The following is a 21,650-nucleotide window of genomic DNA, read 5'->3' on the forward strand; positions in this document are numbered from 1 at the left end:
GAACTTTGTGTTATTCCAAGGTCATACAGTGTGTATTCCAGAGTCCCATGCAGAGCCAGATGGAGATGGGATGATTCGGGGGTTCTCAGAGCGAGGCCGAAGCACAGCCCCCTGAGAAAACAGCATGTAGCTGCTCCACAGGCTACGACACTAACATGGCTAATTAACAGCTAACAAAGATGAGTTTGCATAATATTAGAATTGTAAAATAATATACACCTTTCAATGAACGGCATCATTATCAATGAAAATGTAGTTGTTGTTCTGTCTGTTGATGGCTGAGCGGGGCTGCATCTGTTCTGGACCTTGTGAGTCGTGTTATTTAACGCTTTTTGAACAGCTTTATAATGGAGCCTTTAAAGGCGCTGACAGAGAATAACAGACAGTGAATAAATGTTAACTGTTGTCTCGAAGACAAGAGAGGCTTTCTCAGGGGACCATATAAGTAGTTTGGGAATTCACCGGTGTGTTATAAATGTATAGATCTGACCATCTAAAAGTATGTATGCATTAGGTGACAAGCTTTGTTGGGCTTGTTTAGAAAGACGCTTAGTTTAACCTTCACAGGACCATAAAACCAAATTCAATTGTTCATATAAGGAGAGAGTCAAAGCTATTCGTGCATCATAGGGCTTGGTTTGTCAGCTGGACATTAATCTGATTAATATCATGGAATAAGAATGCTATTTCTGAATCCCTTTTGTCCAATGTGCCTTCAAAAGGGAATAGATATTTCAGATTAAATAAATGAAATAAATTATCAAATAAACGATAAAGGCCAGGTTGTTTTGACACTCCCATTATCGAAGGTGTGTTCTTTACTGTCAGAACTGTAATAAAAATGTGTCATTATTAAGGCCCAACTTTCTGTAACCCAGCAATAGGGTTGCATTTGTGGGTGCACTCCGTAGCATAAAGTTTTGCAACGGAAAACCAATCGTGGTTTCATCAGACCAGAGGATCTTGTTTCTCATGGTCTGAGAGTCTTTATGTGCCTTTTGGCAAACTCCAAGCAGGCTGTCATGTGCCTTTTACTGAGGAGTGGCTTCCGTCTGGTCACCTACCATAAAGGCCTGATTGGTGGAGTGCTGCAGAGATGGTTGACCTTCTGGAAGGTTCTCCCATCTCCACAGAGGAGTGACCATCAGGTTCTTGGTCACCTCCCTGACCTCATGGCTTGGTTTTGCTCTGACATACACTGTCAACTGTGGAGCCTTATATAGACAGGTGTGTGCCTTTCCAAATCATGTCCAATCAATTGAATTCACCACAGGTGGACAACAGTCAAGTTGTAGAAACATCTCAAGGATGATCAATGAAAACAGGTCGCACCTGAGCTCAATTTCGTATCTAATAGCAAAGAGTCTGAATACTTATGTAAATTAGGTATTCGTGGGGGGGTTTTCTTCTAAAACCCTGTTTTCGCTTTAACGTTATGGGGTATTGTGTGTAGATTGATGAGGGGAAAAGGTAATTTAATCTGTTTTAGAATAAAGCTGTAACGTATCAAAATGTGGAAAAAGTCAAGGGGCCTGAGCACTTTCCGAATGCACTGTATGTGAAGATTCGTTTAACTTCGATTTTTTTTAACAATACATTTATATCTGCTATCCAATCGCAAGCCTGAACAAATACAGACGGGACAATCCGAACAAATCTTTTCCATCTCCCTATTTCATACTCTGTGGAAACCCAACACCAGGTTTATGCTACTGTAACCGATGTGAAATGGCAAGCTAGTTAGCGATGGTGCGCGCTAATAGCGTTTCAATCGGGTGACGTCACTCGCTCTGAGACTTGAAGTAGTTGTTCCCCTTGCTCCGCAAGGGCTGCGGCTTTTGTGGAGCGATGGGTAACGATGCTTCGTGGGTGTCAGTTGTTGATGTGTGCAGAGGGTCCCTGGTTCGAGCCCGGGTCGGGGCGAGGGGACGGACGAAAGTTAAACTGTTACACTATTTCATACTCTGTGGAAACCCAACACCAGGTTCATGCTACTTCATACTCTGTGGAAACCCAACACCAGGCTCATTCTACTTCATTCTCTGTGGAAAACCAACACCAGGTTCATGCTACTTCATACTCTGTGGAAACCCAACACCAGACTTATGCTACTTCATACTCTGTGGAAACCCAACACCAGGTTTATGCTACTTCATACTCTGTGGAAACCCAACACCAGGTTCATTCTACTTCATACTCTGTGGAAACCCAACACCACGCTTATGCTACTTCATACTCTGTGGAAAACCCAACACCAGGTTCATGCTACTTCATACTCTGTGGAAACCCAACACCAGGTTTATGCTACTTCATACTCTGTGGAAACCCAACACCAGGTTTATGCTACTTCATACTCTGTGGAAACCCAACACCAGGTTCATTCTACTTCATACTCTGTGGAAACCCAACACCAAGTTTATGCTACTTCATACTCTGTGGAAACCCAACACCAGGTTTATGCTACTTCATACTCTGTGGAAACCCAACACCAGGTTTATGCTACTTCATCCTCTATGGACAAATAAGGAAGTCAAACGCTGACAGGATATCAGATTGTTGAGATGAGCCTCAAGAATTGTTCCAATAAACCAAATTCATATCCTGTGTAAAGAATGTGCAGATTGTGATTGTTGTAAACCACCGTAGGACAGGGTGGCTGTTGAGCAAACACACAACTCTCCTGTGCATAAAAATCCTGATTCACGCATCCAAGATCATAAACAGAACACAGCCAACCCCTCTCAATGTTCTGGAATTTAGAATCCAAATGGTAGTAATGATTTACCCCTGGAATTAGAGCTATGGTTCTAGCTTCCATAAGTGCTGGCTGCGTCTCAAATGGCACCCTACTCTCTTTATAGAGCTCGCCTAAAAGACTGAAATTAGTTGCCTCTTCTCCGTTCACCAAAAGTGACGTTAGACATTTATCCAGAGCAACTAGTGATATACCTTGTCCGACAGCACATTTCTCACCTAGTCAGCTTGGGGATTTGAACCAGCGACCTTTTGATTACTGGTCCTACCTGCTACCCTAGGTTATACTAGGCTACCTGCCGTGAGCTGATGAAGACTATCTGATAGAACAAAATGTGTTCTCTCCCTCTCTCTCGCTCTCCCTCTCTCTATGGGAAAGGAAGAGGTAATTGCTCAGCCGACCCAGATCTGAGTCAGAGATGTATAATGCCGTGTAAACAGTCAGGGGAACGTGCCCATGCCCCCAACTCTCCCTCTCCCAGGCATAAGTAGATCTACAAGGGCAATTAAGGAAGGCTCTGGGAGTTGTAAGTTGAGAGATAGATATACACTGAACGTTTCCATATATCATACGCCTACTTGCAAACAAAGGGTTCCTCTATAAACTCTGTAAACTCTGATCCTGGTCCTCTTATAAGCTTTTAAAAGTTTTAGATCAGCTCTTCTACAGTGGCTATACTGTGTTGAGGATTCCCAGCACTGCTAAGGATGATAAACAGAAACAGGAAGTGATCTTCCATTGTCCTTTGGCTTGGACAGGTCTAACCAGGTTCCTCCCAGCTAACAACAAACGTTCCCACAACTTTACAGAACGTTCCCTTAAGAGTTTCATTGGGTCATTAACTAACATTTTCATAGGAATGTTCCCGTGATGTGCAAGGAATGTTCAAAGAGACCATCCCCTTAATGTCAGATAGAACTTTCACAGAACATGGTTACCATGTTCTCAGAGTTTAAGATATTCATGTTCTAGACACGTTTCATGGGAACATTTCTGTGTATCAGTTGTCAGGATGTCGCCTGATGGTCCCAAATAAACGTTCTCCAAAAAAATGTAATGTTCCATTACAAATCACGCTTTGTTACTGTTGCCAAACCACTGATCCATTCATAGCGCTTTGTCTGTTGGCAAGGTTAGGGATACTGTAACACACACAAACCAAGCTTTTAACTTCGTGTTTTGAACATACAGTACATGATTACATTGTGCATGTTCATTTATACAGTAAATATTATTCAACAAATCCTGGGATTTGAACTCACAACCTCTTCACGATACTCCAACTGTCCTGCTACGTCACCGTGTCCGTGTACGGTATTAGTTTACTCTGACTATTCTCTCATCGTTGATTAAGTTAAGAACAAATTATTTTATTAACTAGGCAAGTCAGTTAAGAACAAATTCTTATTTACAATGACAGCCTAGGAACAGTGGGTTAACTGCCTTGTTCAAGGGCAGAATGACAGATTTGTACGGGGATTCGATCTAGCAACCTTTCGGTTACTGGCCCAACGCTCTACCTGCCACCCCTAACTATACCCTGCACGAACTTTATTTGACTCTATGTAAACTGTAAACCACATATCCTGAGGCTGCATTCATTGTAGCTGGGGATTTTAACAAGGCTAATTTTAAAACAAGACTCCCTAAATTCTATCAGCATATCAATTGCTCAACCAGGGCTGGTAAAACCCTGGATCATTGTTATTCTAACTTCCGCGACGCATATAAGGCCCTCCCCCACCCTCCTTTTGGAAAAGCTGACCACGACTCCATTTTGTTGCTTCCAGCCTACAGACAGAAACTAAAACAAGAAGCTCCCGCGCTCAGGTCTGTTCAACGCTGGTCCGACCAATCTGATTCCGCGCTTCAAGACTGCTTCGATCACGTGGATTGGGATATGTTCCGCATTGTGTCCAACAACAACATTGACGAATACGCTGATCCGGTGAGCGAGTTCATTAGGAAGTGCATTGGCGATGTCGTACCCACAGCAACTATTGAAACATTCCCAAACCAGAAACCGTGGATTGATGGCAGCATTCGCGCGAAACTGAAAGCGCGAACCACTGCTTTTAACCAGGGCAATGTGACCGGAAACATGACCGAATACAAACAGTGTAGCTATTCCCTCCGCAAGGCAATCAAACAAGCTAAGCGCCAGTATAGAGACAAAGTAGAGTTGCAATTCAACGGCTCAGACACAAGAGGTATGTGGCAGGGTCTACAGTCAATCACGGACTACAAAAAGAAAACCAGCCCCGTCGCGGACCAGGATGTCTTGCTCCCAGACAGACTAAATAACTTCTTTGCTCGCCAACTCAATCATCAAGTTTGCGGACGACACTACAGTGGTAGGTTTGATTACCAACAACGACGAGATGGCCTACAGGGAGGAGGTGAGGGCCCTCGGAGTGTGGTGTCAGGAAAATAACCTCACACTCAACGTCAACAAAACAAAGGAGATGATTGTGGACTTCAGGAAACAGCAGCGGGAGCACCCCCCTATCCACATCCACGGGACAGTAGTGGAGAGGGTAGTAAGTTTTAAGTTCCTCGGCGTACACATCACGGACAAACTGAATTGGTCCACTCACACAGACAGCGCTGTGAAGAAGGCGCAGGAGCGCCTCTTCAACCTCAGGAGGCTGAAGAAATTCGGCTTGTCACCAAAAGCACTCAAACTTCTACAGATGCACAATCGAGAGCATCGTGTCGGGCTGTATCACCGCCTGGTACGGCAACTGCTCCGCCCACAACCGTAAGGCTCTCCAGAGGGTAGTGAGGTCTGCACAACGCATCACTGGGGGCAAACTACCTGCCCTCCAGGACACCTACACCACCCGATGTCACAGGAAGGCCATAAAGATCATCAAGGACAACAACCACCCGAGCCACTGCCTGTTGACCCCGCTATCATCCAGAAGGCGAGGTCAGTACAGGTGCATCAAAGCAGGGACCGAGAGACTGAATAACAGCTTCTATCTCAAGGCCATCAGACTGTTAAACAGCCACCACTAACATTGAGTGGCTGCTGCCAACATACTGACTCAACTCCAGCCCACTTTAATAATGGAAATTGATGGAAATTGATCAAAAATGTATCACTAGCACTTTAAACAATGCCACTTAATATAATGTATATGTATACACTGTACTCTATATCATCTACTGCATCTTGCCATCTTTATGTAATACATGTATCACTAGCCACTTTAAACTATGCCACTTTTATGTTTACATACCCTACATTACTCATCTCATATGTATATACTGTACTCGATACCATCTACTGCATCTTGCCTATGCCGTTCTGTACCATCACTCATTCATATATCTTTATGTACATATTCTTTATCCCTTTACACTTGTGTGTATAAGGTAGTAGTTGTGGAATTGATAGGTGAGATTACTCGTTGGTTATTACTGCATTGTCGGAACTAGAAGCACAAGCATTTCGCTACACTCACATTAACATCTGCTAACCATGTGTATGTGACAAATAAAATTTGATTTGATTTGATTTGATACCGGCCCAGTAAACACATGCCCTAGAGATATCTCTTATTGGGACAGTGATTAGGGCATTTGTTATTGCTGCTCGTGGCCTGGATTCAAGACCCGCTAGAGGAGTCATCTTTATCTACTGTCACATTCTTAGCAATATACACTACATGACCAAAAGTATGTGGACACCTGCTTGTCGAACGTCGCATTCCAAAATCCTGGGCATTAATATGGAGTTGGTCCCCCCTTTGCTGCTATAACAGCCTCCACTCTCCTGGGAATGCTTTCCACTAGATGTTGGAACATTGCTGCAGGGACTTGCTTCCATTCAGTCACAAGAGCATTAGTGAAGTTGGGCACTGATGTCGGGCGATTAGGCCTTAAAATAGGTTAATATGCACCACCAACATTAGATAACAATACAGAAAGCCCTTAAATTGTTGGAATAAGTCAATCAAATCAAGAATGAGAGAACAGTCAGATTAACTGATAACTGATACAGATATGGTAGCATTGTAGAAAGATTGGAATGTTGTGAACCAAGAGGTTGTGAGTTCAAATCCCAGGTGAGGGCATGTTGAATAATAATTGTATAAATTAACATGAACAATGTCGTCAAAATATGTACATTGAAAACACTACGTTAAAAGCATTGTGTGTGAGTATCCCTAACCTTTCCAAAAGACAAAAAGATCTGTGAATTAATCAGTGGTTCAGCAATCAGGGCCTTGATGGGCTTGACAACAGTAACAAGGTGTGAAGTGTAACAAAAAAAACATTTTGGGGGGAGAACGTTTCTTTGGGAACATCACGCGACATCCTGACAACTGATAAACAGAAATGTTCTTGCAACGTTCCCATAAAACTTGTCTAGAACATTAATATCGTACATTCTGAGAACATGGCAACCATGTTCTGTGTATGTTTGGTAGGACGTTGATGAAATATTCTCCTAACCCTCAGAAAACTGGACACATAAGAATGCAAGGCAACATCCGCACTGAGCTAAAGGCTAGAGCAGCTGCTTTCAAGGAGCAGGACACAAATCCGGACGCTTATAAGAAATCCCTCTGACGAACTATCAAACAGGCAAAGTGTCAACACAGGACTAAGATCGAATCATACTACACCGCTCTTGATGCTCGTCGGATGTGGCAGGGCTTGCAAACTATCACAGTTTACAAAGGGAAACCCAGCTGCAAGCTGCCCAGTGACGCAAGCCTACCAGACAAGCTAAATGCCTTCTATGCTGGCTTCAAAGCAAGCAACACTGAACTATGCATGAGAGCACCAGCTGTTCCGGGCGACTTTGTGATCAGGCTCTCCGTAGCCGATGTGAGTAAGATCTTTAAACAGGTTAACATTCACAAGGCCACAGGGTCAGACGGATTACCAGGACGTGTACTCAGAGCATGCGCTGACCAGCTAGCAAGTGTCTTCACGGACATTTTCCACCTCTCTCTGACCCAGTATGTAATACCCACATGTTTCAAGCAGACCACCATAGTACTTGTGCCCAAAAATGCCAAGGTAACCTGTCTAAATGACTATCCGTAGCACTCACATCCGTATCCATTAAATGCTTTGAAAGGCTGGTCATGGCTCATATTGACGCCATCATCCCAGACACCCTGGACCCACTCCAATACGTATACCGCTCCAACAAATCCACAGATATCAAAATCTCTATTGCACTCCACACTGCCCTTTCCCACATCGACAAAAGGAACACCTACGCGAGAATGCTTTTCATTGACTACAGCTCAGCGTTCAACACCATAGTGCCCTCCAAGCTCATCCCTAAACTAAGGGCCCTGGGATTAAATACATCCCTCTGCAATTGGATACTGGACTTTCTGACGGGCCGCCCCCAGGTTGTGAGGGTAGGCAATAACACATCAACACGCTGACCCTCAACACAGGGGCCCCTCAGGGGTGCGTGCTTAGCCCCCTCCTGTGCTCCCAGTTCACCCACGACTTCGTGGCAGCACACACCTCCAACACCATCAATAAGTTTGCTGACAACACAATGGCAGTAGGCCCGATCACCGACAACAATGAGACAGGAAACGGAGGGCCGAGCACACCCCCATTCACATCGACAGGGCTGTAGTGGCTCCTCAAAAAGTTCTACAGCTGCTCCATTGAGAGCATCTTCACTGGCTGCATCACCGCTTGGTGAAGCAATTCCTCAGCATCCAACAGCATGGCGCTACAGAGGGTAGTGTGTACTAACCAGTACATCACTGGGGCCAAGCTCCCTGTCATCAAGGACCTCTATACCAGTCGGTGTCAGAGGAAGGCCCTAAAAATTGTTGAAGACTCCAGCCACACAAGTCACAGCCTTTTCTCTCTGCTACCGCACAGCTAGCGGTACCAGAGCGTCCGGGACCAAAAGGCTCCTGAACAGCGTCTACCCCATAGCCATAAGACTGCAGAACAGTTAATGAAATGGCTACCCAGACTTTCGGCTTGTCACCCACTATCTACATGTACATAGTATTTCAGTCAATCAACTAACCAAACTTACATGTACATAGAGTATTGCCTCAATCAATCAACCTAACTACCTCGTACCACAGTACACTGACTCGGTACCGGTACCTGTATATAGCCTCGTTACTGTTATTTTGTGTTATTTTATTGTGTTACTATTTTCTTTTGATCTGTTTGTTAATTTTCTTATTTTTTTAACTGCATTGTTGGGAAAGAGCTCGTTAGTAAGAATTTCACGGTAAAGTCTACAATTGTTGTATTCGGCGCTTGTGACAAATATTTTTTGATTGTTTGATTGGTTCTTGCGACGTCCCATGAAATGTGTCTGCAACATTAATATCTTATATTCTGAGAACATGACAACCGTGTTCTGTGTATGTTTGGCGGGGCGTTGATGGAATATTCTCCTAAAGGGAATGTTCTCCTAACTTTAACACCAAAACATGCTAAAAGGGTTCTCAGAAGGGATTTGCTAACATAGATAGAACGTTCCCCTAACTAAAGAAAAACTGGAACATTGTGGGTAACAATTACAAAAACGTTCTCTCTCTCTCTCCCTAGAATTGTTAGCAGGGCTCCTCTCTGCTCCTGTCCTTCCCCTCTGATTCACCTTCCGTTTCCGTGACAACGTGTGTGTGCCTGTAGCTGTGACCTTGCAGACAGCACGAGGCCAGCGGATTATACAGCAGCAGACAGACTTAGATGTACTGAGTACACTTGAGTGCCTTACCAAGAGGAATTACCCATATAAATATAATTCTAAAACAGACATTCCCATTCAACTTTCCATGGTCTACAATGCTTTTTCCCTTTTTGTAATTCTATTTCTATGGACAGACAGTCCCTAGTCCACTTTACTAATATAATTTATTCATTAGTTTATTTTCCATCACAGTGTGTTTCTATTTCCGTACTCTATTTCTGTAACACTCAATCTTCACAGATGTCTTGGAATAGCAGTTGGGACCCTATCTTCTGCAGAACAAAACAGCATATTCTGTTGATGTCTCTCCTAATTTCCCCCGTCTGTCTCTAAGTGAGTTTAAAGTGCTTATAGTGTGTACTGTTGATAGTCCATTATGCACGGGCCTGTCCCTGGACAGCTAAATCCCAGAGAGAACTAATGTTGTCTATGTTCAAATGTACCCATGAGGCATTTCAAGTATTTTTATTTATTACTTTTTTAAAATCTTGTTACTATTTCTCACTTTTGTTTTACTTAGTTTTGGGTGCTTTTGAGGCTCTTTGTCACACTAGTAGCTGAAAGGAATACGTTAAGTAAATCTGTGCTTTTGGAACCAGCTATGGTGCAGACAGTAAACAATGAAATGCTTGTTTTCCCTTTTTTCCCCATTCCCAAGTCACATTTGGACCTGCCCATTTTCAGGCTACCCCATACTGTTCACTATTATGTCAGCCAATGTCCGGTTGGTTCAAGGCAGAGAGAGGGTTCAGGGCAGAGGAAAGGTTTTCTGAAGAGAATCCTTCCCAGGGGGGGAACTAAGACTGTGTTCCAAACTGCACCCTATTATAAAATGCAGTACTTTTGGCCAGGGCTTCTGGTCGAAAGTAGTGCACTTTGAAGGGAATAGTGTACCATTTGGAATGCGGGCTTCTGGTCAAAAGGAGTGCACTGTGAAGGGAATAGGGTACAATTTGGAATGCAGGCCATTAATATACAGAGTCTACTGTACCAACTCTTGCTTTTGAATGGGGCTGAAACTCTGAAACGCAACACTGAGCACGCTCATTGAAAAGCAGGCAGGACAAGACAGACTCAGTCAGCCCCAATGAGCAGCACCTGTGGCCCCAAGTGACAAGCAATCAGAGATCTCTGGTGCAATCCCTCGCTTCTTTCAACCACCCAGACAGACAGGAATTTCTTGTCTTCCCTCCAGACAGGTGCTCATTAAAGGGACGCATCCTAAAATGCCCCCTATTGTCTGTAATCCACTACCAGGGCCTATAGGGCTATGGCCAAAAGTAGTGCACTATGTAAGGAATAGGGTGTCATTTAGGACGCAAACAAGAAGCACAAATCTATTCTGTTGGCAAAGCTCATGTCCTCCTGCCTAACATTGGGGTCAGAAAGTCGATCGCTTCCTTTCCTCTGGGCAGCTTCAATGTCGGTATGCCGAATGGCAACCTATACACACTACTTTTGACCAGAACCCTAAGGGCCCTACATAAGAAATAGGGTGCGATTTGGGACTCAGACAATATCTGACAGACAGTGATGAACACTGAATACTGAACAGGGATGTGGGGATATCTCCTCCTGATGCCTCTGACTGGACCACCCAGGGCTGGGAAATCAAGCACAAGGCCTGGCCAAAAGTAGTAACCTTCCAACGAATTAGGAATAAGAATACTAGAGTGGACTTGAACCATCTTATGATGGTATGAAAGGTCAGCCATTTTGGTCAGGGAGTTGTCCAACCATGGTCTGCCAATGCTGTGATAAGATAATACATATGAAGAATTTATAGTGTATATGTATATTTAAAAAGTTAGTGACTTTTAGTGATTCATTTAAGTCTGTCCCTCATTTTAAGGTGAACCCTGTTGCGTGAACTGAACATTTTTTTTTATATGGTGAATCTATTCCTTTTCAAATATTTTTGCCAAAGAAACATTGAACATCTAATAGTCAAATCAGAGTGTAAAAGCAGGTGCGCTGGTTCTACTGTTTTTGGCCATTTTCTGTTGTTTTGTGGTGGGAAACTATTTGGGTTGAGCATAACACGTCAACCATGTTAAAAACCTCTTAAATGTAACTAAATGTAATCTACGTAATCCCCAAAAGTAATTATCTATCATGAGAGGACCATAAACAATAACTAGTAATGCTGCATACTCCAAGAGAGGTTCAAATCTCACCTTTCTAGTAAAAAATAGTTAGAAATTGCTGAGGTGTAGTTACTTTTGAGGACACAAGCGCAATACACAGTACAAATATGATGAAAATATGACATTTCTCTATATGATGTGTTTCCTATTCAACAAAACCATGAATAAGGCTTGAAATGACTAAATAAACGACTACCTATAAGATTTCACCTTCCTTATAACTGTAAAATACATATTTGTATATTTAGTGTTAGAGAACATTTGCATAGTTTCTAAAAGTCTATCTTGATCAGCATCGCTGTGATTGTGAATGTCTCGCAGAGCTCTGGCTTGGCTTCCTGAACTCGTTATGAACTCACCTTTCATCTCTGTCTATGACTAACAGAAAGTCTTTTTTGTTTAAAATCTATTAATTATTTTTAGATTACTGGTAGTAAATCGATCCCTGAATGTGCTACAGTGACAAAACGACCCTCTCCTGCCACGTTAACATGTAAGAATTCCAGGCATGTGCGTTCTTAGTGGCTTTGATGTAGGGTTCAGCCAAGAGTTGATGGACAGTCAGAGGAGCCAATGAAATGGTAGGAGAGACATCCCAGCTTCAAGTGCTGTCAGATTTCACATCCTGCTTCACACAGGCAGACTATACATACTCCTGTGTCCATGAGATTCAGGGCTACCACTTAATGCAAGCCATTTAGATCTATGTTGTCCACATAGATTTATAAGCCAAAATGTTGGTCGGAACCAGTACCAGAACCACGCAGGTCCCCAAAAACACGGGACTTTACATCTAAGACATCGGGGCTCCCGAGTGGCGCAGCGGTCTAAGGCACTGCATCTCAGTGCTAGAGGCGTCACTACAGACCCTGGATTGATTCCAGGCTGTATTACAACCGGCCGTGATTGGGAATCCCATACGGCGGCGCACAACTGGCCCAGCATCGTCCGGGTTAGGGGTTTGGCCGGGTAGGCCGTCATTGTAAAGAATGTGTTCTTAACTGACTTGCCTAGTTAAATAAAGGTTGAATAAATAAATAAATAATAATAGATAGACAGGCTAGAAATGTTTTAGCAATTTTTTATTTAATTGCCACGCCTTGTTGCACACAACAAGCTTCTATTCCCCGTGTCATGAGGGGATTTTGGGCTGATTTAAGATGAAATCATGTGACGGTCAACTCTGTTGCTTTATTTTGCACTTAATAGGCGCTTAGTATAGTATTTCTTGTCATTTAACCTCTTGAGATGGTAAAATGGGTTTTTATGAATTTGAACAAGGGCTCTTTATGACAGAAATTCGTTTTTTACCAAGTTACACTTCTCAAAAGGCACCGAATTGGTGGAACGACCCGTTTATGAAATAGGGTACCATTTCAGATGCAGGATAGGGTTTCCTTAACCTTCTCCACTGAGATAGGAAGAGAGAGAGTGTATGGTTGTCTGACCAGGTCAGGTCTACAGGACATTGGAGAGAGACACGAAAATCACAAATGTACCCTCTAGCCTCTCTAATTGTCTTATTTAAAAAGTACTAATACATTATATTTATTCTCCCGGGTAAACTAGAATGTGTCTGTTTAGGAGTGTATTTCCTTGGCAAATGAAAAATGATGGGTCTCCATTTACAAATTGGAATGGAGGCAACAAGAACAACAACAATCCTAACAGAATCATTGGTCAAGTCTCAAAGACACCTTCAAATGTTGCATTAAACATTTCTAAAAAGATAAAGATAAATTCACAATTCCATGAAAGCTCAAATAAGTACTCTGGGCTCCAACGACTGTCTCTCAGTCTCCTCTCGTAGTTGTAACGTTTGCATTTCCATTGTCCTCCCTCAGCCCTTTCTCTCACCGTATTCACACACAAAGCGAATTATCAAATGTGCTCCAGTCCATTCAGAAAGATAATGAGTTTAGATTATCCTCAGTTGTGCTGTACACAGCATTTTTTGGCAAAGGAAAATGACAAATAATAAGGTCCGTCCCTCAACATTCTTCTCTTAATATGACTGCTATTCTTGTAGCTTTTTATGTAAGATTTTAAACTTTTAAACACGAGTATTGGGGAAGCTAGCTATGCTTGCATCTTAAATGGCACCATATTTACTTTAAATCAAATCAAATCAAATCAAATTTTATTAGTCACATACACATGGTTAGCAGATGTTAATGCGAGTGTAGCGAAATGCTTGTGCTTCTAGTTCCGACAATGCAGTAATAACCAACAGTAATCTAACCTAACAATTCCACACTACTACCTTACACACACACACAAGTGTAAAGGGATAAAGAATATGTACATAAAGATATATGAATGAGTGGTGGTACAGAACGGCATGGCAGATGCAGTAGATGGTATAGAGTACGGTATATACATATGAGATGAGTACTGTAGGGTATGTAAACATAAGTGGCATAGTTTAAAGTGGCTAGTGGTACATGTATTGCATAAAGATGGCAAGATGCAGTAGATGATATAGAGTACAGTATATATACATATGAGATGGGTAATGTAGGGTATGTAAACATTGTATTAAGTGGCATTGCTTAAAGTGGCTAGTGGTACATTTTTACATAATTTCCATCAATTCCCATTTTTAAAGTGGCTGGAGTTGGGTCAGTATGTTGGCAGCGGCCGCTAAATGTTAGTGGTGGCTGTTTAACAGTCTGATGGCCTTGAGATAGAAGCTGTTTTTCAGTCTCTCGGTCCCTGCTTTGATGCACCTGTACTGACCTCGCCTTCTGGATGATAGCGGGGTGAACAGGCAGTGGCTTGGGTGGTTGTTGTCCTTGATGATCTTTATGGCCTTCCTGTGACATCGGGTGGTGTAGGTGTCCTGGAGGGCAGGTAGTTTGCCCCTGGTGATGCGTTCTGCAGACCTCACTACCCTCTGGAGAGCCTTACGGTTGTGGGCGGAGCAGTTGCCGTACCAGGCGGTGATACAGCCCGACAGGATGCTCTCGATTGTGCATCTGTAGAAGTTTGTGAGTGCTTTTGGTGACAAGCCGAATTTCTTCAGCCTCCTGAGGTTGAAGAGGCGCTGCTGCGCCTTCTTCACAACGCTGTCTGTGTGGGTGGACCAGTTCAGTTTGTCCGTGATGTGTACACCGAGGAACTTAAAACTTTCCACCTTCTCCACTACTGACCCGTCGATGTGGATAGGGGGGTGCTCCCTCTGCTGTTTCCTGAAGTCCACAATCATCTCCTTTGTTTTGTTGACGTTGAGTATGAGGTTATTTTCCTGACACCACACTCCGAGGGCCCTCACCTCCTCCCTGTAGGCCGTCTCGTCGTTGTTGGTGATCAAGCCTACCACTGTAGTGTCATCCGCAAACTTGATGATTGAGTTGGAGGCGTGCATGGCCACGCAGTCGTGGGTGAACAGGGAGTACAGGAGAGGGCTCAGAACGCACCCTTGTGGGGCCCCAGTGTTGAGGATCAGCGGGGTGGAGATGTTGTTACCTACCCTCACCACCTGGGAGCGGCCCGTCAGGAAGTCCAGGACCCAGTTGCACAGGGCGGGGTCGAGACCCAGGGTCTCGAGCTTGATGACGAGTTTGGAGGGTACTATGGTGTTAAATGCTGAGCTGTAATCGATGAACAGCATTCTCACATGGGTATTCCTCTTGTCCAGATGGGTTAGGGCAGTGTGCAGTGTGGTTGCGATTGCGTCGTCTGTGGACCTATTGGGTCGGTAAGCAAATTGGAGTGGGTCTAGGGTGTCCGGTAGGGTGGAGGTGATATGGTCCTTGACTAGTCTCTCAAAGCACTTCATGATGACGGAAGTGAGTGCTACGGGGCGGTAGTCGTTTAGCTCAGTTACCTTAGCTTTCTTGGGAACAGGAACAATGGTGGCCCTCTTGAAGCATGTGGGAACAGCAGACTGGGATAAGGATTGATTGAATATGTCCGTAAACACACCAGCCAGCTGGTCTGCGCATGCTCTGAGGACGCGGCTGGGAATGCCGTCTGGGCCTGCAGCCTTGCGAGGGTTAACACGTTTAAATGTTTTACTCACCTCGGCTGCAGTGAAGGAGAGCCCGCAGGTTTTGGTAGGGGGCCGTGTCAGTGGCACTGTATTGTCCTCAAAGCGGGCAAAAAAGTTGTTTAGCCTGTCTGGGAGCAAGACATCCTGGTCCTCGACGGGGCTGGTTTTCTTTTTGTAATCCGTGATTGACTGTAGACCCTGCCACATACCTCTTGTGTCTGAGCTGTTGAATTTCGACTCGATTTTGTCTCTGTACTGAGACTTAGCCTGTTTGATTGCCTTGCGGAGAGAATAGCTACACTGTTTGTATTCGGTCATGCTTCCGGTCACCTTGCCCTGGTTAAAATAGTGCACTACTTTTGACCAAGGCCCATAGCCCTGAATAAGGAATAGGGTACCGTTTCAGACAGCCCCAGTCTTCCGTTGTGGGCGGATAGGATTGTCGTCTCTCCTCGGCGTTTTGTGGTCCGATCCTGTTTTCCATTTATTGAGGAGCAAAAAACGGTTTGTGGAAAGAAAAAGGGTTTGACATGAGAAGCTGCTAAAAACAATGACGTGCGAGTCATCGGGGTATGTTTGGGAGTGAGACACGGGAGCTTGATTGGTGTTTGTGTGTACTAGGGCTGAAGGGTTCAGTGGCTTGGCTCTGTGAAGGGGAAACTATGTGACACTGTGTCTTTAGGGTATCCTCTCTCTCTCTCTCCCCCTCTCTGTGTCTGTCTCGCTCCCCCTCGCTTTCTTTCGATGTATCTCTCTCTGTGTCTCTCCTGACCTCCCTCCCTCTCTACTTTATCTCTCGCTCTCTCTCTCTGAATCACTCTCTCCCTCTCTATCTTTCTCTCCTCTTCCTATTGACAAATACACTGTTTCTCAGTCCATTATTCCCTGTTCTACCTTTCGAGCGATTTCACAGCACCATGAATTATTGAAGTTGCAGATACAAAAAGAAAAAAAGTGAACAACCCCCACCCACCACACACACACACACACACACACACACACACACACACACACACACACACACACACACACACACACACACACACACACACACACACACACACACACACACACACACACACACACACACACACACACACACTCTTCTTGAGAGCCACACTCTGCCTGAGTAGCAGCATTTGTTTAGTAAGATAATAAACAGGCATTTCATAATCCCAATGTACAGTAGGTAAGCTGATTTGTGAGAGACTGAGCCTGCATTCCCAAATGACACCCTATTTCCTATATAGTACACAGGGCCCTGATCAAATGCAGTGCACTATAAAGGGAATATGGTGCCATTTGGGATGCACCGACTGAGTTAGCGAACACAAGGGAACACCTAGTCAGTTGCACAACTGAATGCATTCGACCGAAACGTGTCTTCAGCGTTTAACCCAACCCCTCTGAATCAGAGAGGTGCGGGGGGGCTGCCTTCCTCGTCCACTGCACCGAGGGAACAGTTGTTGTCGGTTAACTGCCTTGCTCAAGGGCAGAATGGCAGATTTTTCCACCTTGCCGGCTCGGAGATTCGAACCGGCAAACGCTCTTAACCGCTAGGCTACCTGCTAACACGCTCCGCAGAGTGTATAAAACCCAAGGGGAAGACGTGTGACATCGTAACACGCACAAATGATCAAAAGCCTTATGCTCTAAATCTTTCATCAGTAGTTCTTCATGTCAGGCTTTAGTGAAACATCATGCACCTGTCTAATCCTGTTTAATACATCTTCAGGTCTTCAGTCTTCAGTCTTCATTCAACTTTCAGTCTAAGTTAACGTGGCCAAAAAAATTATCTGCTGATCTGTCCAAAAAGAGACATGCAAATATCAAATCTATGAGCCAGGTGATAGATAATTATCCCAAGTCTTAAACCCGTTATGACTGCCTCGTGTAATGCAATATATTGTACATGTATTTGAAAGTGTTACCAGTGTATGTACTGTAAAAGCAAATCACCTGTGTCTCCTATACCTCACCTCTATTTCTCTCCCTATTTGCTCACGTATCTTCGCCTCAGATCCTCCAGAGATGGTCAGGTGACCATAGAGTTAGACAACTGCGCTGAGGCTAAGCTCATGAACCATTTGATCATCAGCACAGGGTCAGCTCAGCACCAACACCGGGTACAGAAGATGTTGTTCTGTGGCAGCAGCGTTTGATGCTTTAACTGCTGCTGTTTCTCTCTCCTTGTCGGTTCTTGGTGGTTCGGATGAGGCCTGGGTGAGGGGGGCAGCCCAGGGTGTGTCTGAGGAGGCGAAGAGGTGCGAAGGGTGTTGGTGCCCTTGCCAGACGTGTTGATTAGTTGGAAGATGCCTGGTTGGAGGGGCAAAGGGGCACCCCTGCCAAGGCAGAGAATGAATCATCAGCCAGGCGTCCAGACCAGCCCAGACGTGTCCCTCCTAAATAATACACGGGGTGCATTGGAGTCCCACCTCCCTGCCACACACACACGCACACCCTGTCTCGCTGAGATCCTGAAACGCCCTATTTTATATGGTCATTTAGCAGACCAAAACCACATATCCAAAGTGACAGAACTGTAAAATTGACAGTGACATACTGTATATTCAGTATAGCTGGCCCGTACGGGAATCAAACCCACAACCCTGCACCATTCTCTTACTAACCCACTGAGCCATTGAAGCTACTCATTAGCTCGGGCCTGCCCCATGCTTCCTGCTGTGTAGTCACTGGGCTAACCAACACGCCTGACCGTCTCTCTGCAGGATCCAGGGTACGTCAGGGAAATGTTTGGTCAGCTGCAGCCAGGTCTGTTATCCTCCTCTGTTCCCTCTCCTCCCCTCCTCCACTCTTCTCCTCCCTCTCTCAGTCTGAGATGATAGAGCAGGTGTTGGGAGCAGAGCTTAATGGGCTCTCTATACCATCTCTCTCTCTATACCATCTCTCTCTCTATACCATCTCTCTCTCTACCATCTCTCTCTCTCTCTCTCTCTCTCTATACCATCTCTCTCTCTCATCTCCTCTGAAGATTCCCTCTCTTCTCTCCACAACATTAAAAACTAATTTAAAAGTGATTAAGCCCTCACCACACCAACATACTGAAATAACCTTTTGACATTAATTTGTTTGAATTTGGGAGGTTGGGAGATATTGCTTTCTGTTGTGATTGATGTGTCTTGGGCCCGAGGCAAACAACAAATACACACACAGACAACATTCTTTATCCAAGTGTACTTTAAACGGGTTTTGGTTTTGCTTTGTGTTGCAATATACCGTAGCTTGAGAGGATTAGCAAACATTCGTGCTGCAACTTTTCCTTAAAAGGGAAAAAACGGTGTTGTTACTAAACGTTGAGACTTGCTGCCAAATTCTTGTCCGGTATAATACAGTGAGATCAACACTGGAACATTTTAACAGCATGCACTTCATGTGTTTATTTCATCTGTGAGTGAGCTGCTACTGGGGGCAAGAGTGTGTCCTGTGTGTGTCCTGTGTGTGTGTGTGTGTGTGTCCTGTGTGTGTGTATGTCCTGTGTGTGTGTGTGTGTGTGTGTGTGTGTGTCCTGTGTGTGTGTGTGTCCTGTGTGTGTGTGTGTGTGTGTGTGTGTGTGTGTGTGTGTGTGTGTGTGTGTGTGTGTGTGTGTGTGTGTGTGTGTGTGTGTGTGTGGTGGGGGAGGGCTGGGGCGGTGTGTCTTATATCGGGTTGCATTTGAGTATCCTTCCTCATATCACATCGCCTTCCATACAGTATGTTTAGTTCTATCGTGTGATTGGCCAATATTCTATGACACACCATATCGTTTCTCAGATTGATTTACATTTCCAGCCGTGTTGCTTTCTAGGGATTTTCAGACAAATCTTTAATTTAACGAGGCCACTTTTCCATTCTGGCAAAGCTAGGTAATGGTTATGGGAGTTAAATAAATAAAAACATTTGCCCCACAAGAAGTTACAGCTAAACATAGAAAACCACTCTGTAGCTAGACAGGCTAAGAGGCAGGTAGACAGTTTCTATATAAACAGCTCAGCAGATCACAGGACCTAAATATAATAGGCCTGAAGCAGCTCTAGCCTTTACCTCAGTCACTGGTTTCATCCCAAATGACACCCTATTACCTATATAGTGCGCTACTTTTGACCAGTGTCCATAGGGTGCCATGTAGTGAATAGGGTGCCATTTGGGACATAATCTACAGTCATATCAGTTCCTCTTAAAAATAGACCCTGTGAATTTCTGCTTTTTTCTCCTCTGCCCCCAGGGAGACTGGGTTATTTCTGAAGCTTAAACATGACTATTTTTACTTGGAAACTGTCATGACAAGGTCTTCTGATTTAAAACGACTCTCAGTCTCGTCTCCAACGCCTCTCTTTCTCTTTCTTTCTAACCCCTCTCTTCATCTCTCTCTCACACGCCCAGTCGTCTCTCTCTCTCCCAAACACCACCTCGCTCTTCTTTTCCTTTCTCTCTTCGCCCTCTCTCCTTCCCTTTTCCTCTCCCTCTCCCGTGATGTGCAGTCGTTCAGCTCAGGGTTAGAGGGTAGGGAAGGATAATTACACCTGAGATCTGGCATTGATCCGTCATCATAATTCCACAGCAGTCCACAGCATTACTCCACAGCAGTCATCGCCACAGCTGGCTCATGTGGTGGGGGGTGGGGAGATCAGCTCCACAATCCTGCTATCATATGCACATTATAAACCACACTCACATTTGACATATTTCAGCAGTTTTTCAATATCTATTATATAAACTGTATAAACTTAGTCCACGCATATGTTCTGAAAGGATTTTTTCTTCACCCACCACTCTTCAGTGCCATCTCCAACATAAAAGAATACCATAGTATACTATGGTATAAATACTATAGTATTCACTGTAGTGTTTTTTCTGACTTTACTGTAGTATTCACTGTATTATACTGTAGTATTTACTGTAGTGTTTTTGCGGACTGTAGTATACTGTAGTATTTACTGTAGTGTTTTTGCGGACTGTAGTATACTATGGTATTTAATATAGTGTTTTTGTTGTTTTATCTTTGACATAGAAGTGGAGGCTTTCTCCTTCAGAAAACCTACTAGAGAAATACTGAAAGAGCACATTTTCCATAACCTGTAGGTAGGTAGGACTGGGGTCTGAACGGATAGTTCAGACATTCTGCTCTTTTCTATAACCTGTAGGTAACACAATATTTGATCTATACTTAGCACGTAGGTTTCTCCCTTATGGGTGGCACAAATTGGGATATGGGGTAGGGGAATGGTCAGGGTACATGCAAATGTAATATTGTAGTATATACCAGTTAAAAAAGTGTAGTATTTTTGCGGACTGTATTGTTTTGTGGACATTACTGTAATATTTACTACAGTGTTTTTTTGCAGACAATACCGTAGTATTTAGTACTATAGTATACTACAACATTCCATCGTAAGTACTACACATTATCGAGGGATACTACAGTGTATAGTATAGTATTATACAGTATACTACAGTTTACTATAGAATTCTATAGTAAGTATTGTAGTATTCTATAGTAAACTGTAATTGTTCATGTGGGCGTCTTTAGTCAATTCCCAGTTACACAGATGAACATACAGGGGGATGGGAAGGTAAACGCCACAATCCTGATACCATATTCACATTAGCAGAACAGACCATGCTCACATTTGAAGCATTTTATTCTATCTCCACTACATCTACTGGTTTCATTTTGGTCCATGCACCACAAGTTCCAAGCGCCGAGTTTCTTTTTTCGACAACTGTTTTTTGAAAGGAGTTCTCTACACCCGCCGCCACTCAGTGCCATCTTCTTTAGTCTAGCCATCCACTTTACACATACGCATTTGATTTCTATGGACAAACGCATAGTCATCATGGAACCCGAAACCCCTTCAGATCCTTCAGTGTTTAAGAGGATCCGTACTGAGAATGCTGACTGACTGGGAATGCTGCACCACACGTGACCCCAGTAACTATAACTCTGGTCATGAACTGTACGGAACTCTTTGGTGTAGGAACATGATTTAGGAACACGTTGACCCCTAGGAGGTCATAAAAGGGGAGGTGAAGTCTGGAGCACAACATTCC

At 44.0% G+C, this 21,650-nt stretch overlaps 1 non-coding gene across 1 annotated transcript; it reads right to left on the reverse strand.

The window, feature by feature from the left end:
* Positions 1-20,614: 20,614 nt before the first annotated feature.
* Positions 20,615-20,667, reverse strand: LOC139544693 (U7 small nuclear RNA). The gene has a single exon (XR_011668932.1). It is a non-coding gene; the product is annotated as a U7 small nuclear RNA (small nuclear RNA).
* Between the last annotated feature and the right edge of the window lie 983 nt (positions 20,668-21,650).

The sequence above is a fragment of the Salvelinus alpinus genome, chromosome 18, assembly GCF_045679555.1.
Source record: "Salvelinus alpinus chromosome 18, SLU_Salpinus.1, whole genome shotgun sequence".
In the NCBI taxonomy this organism is placed as follows: domain Eukaryota; kingdom Metazoa; phylum Chordata; class Actinopteri; order Salmoniformes; family Salmonidae; genus Salvelinus; species Salvelinus alpinus.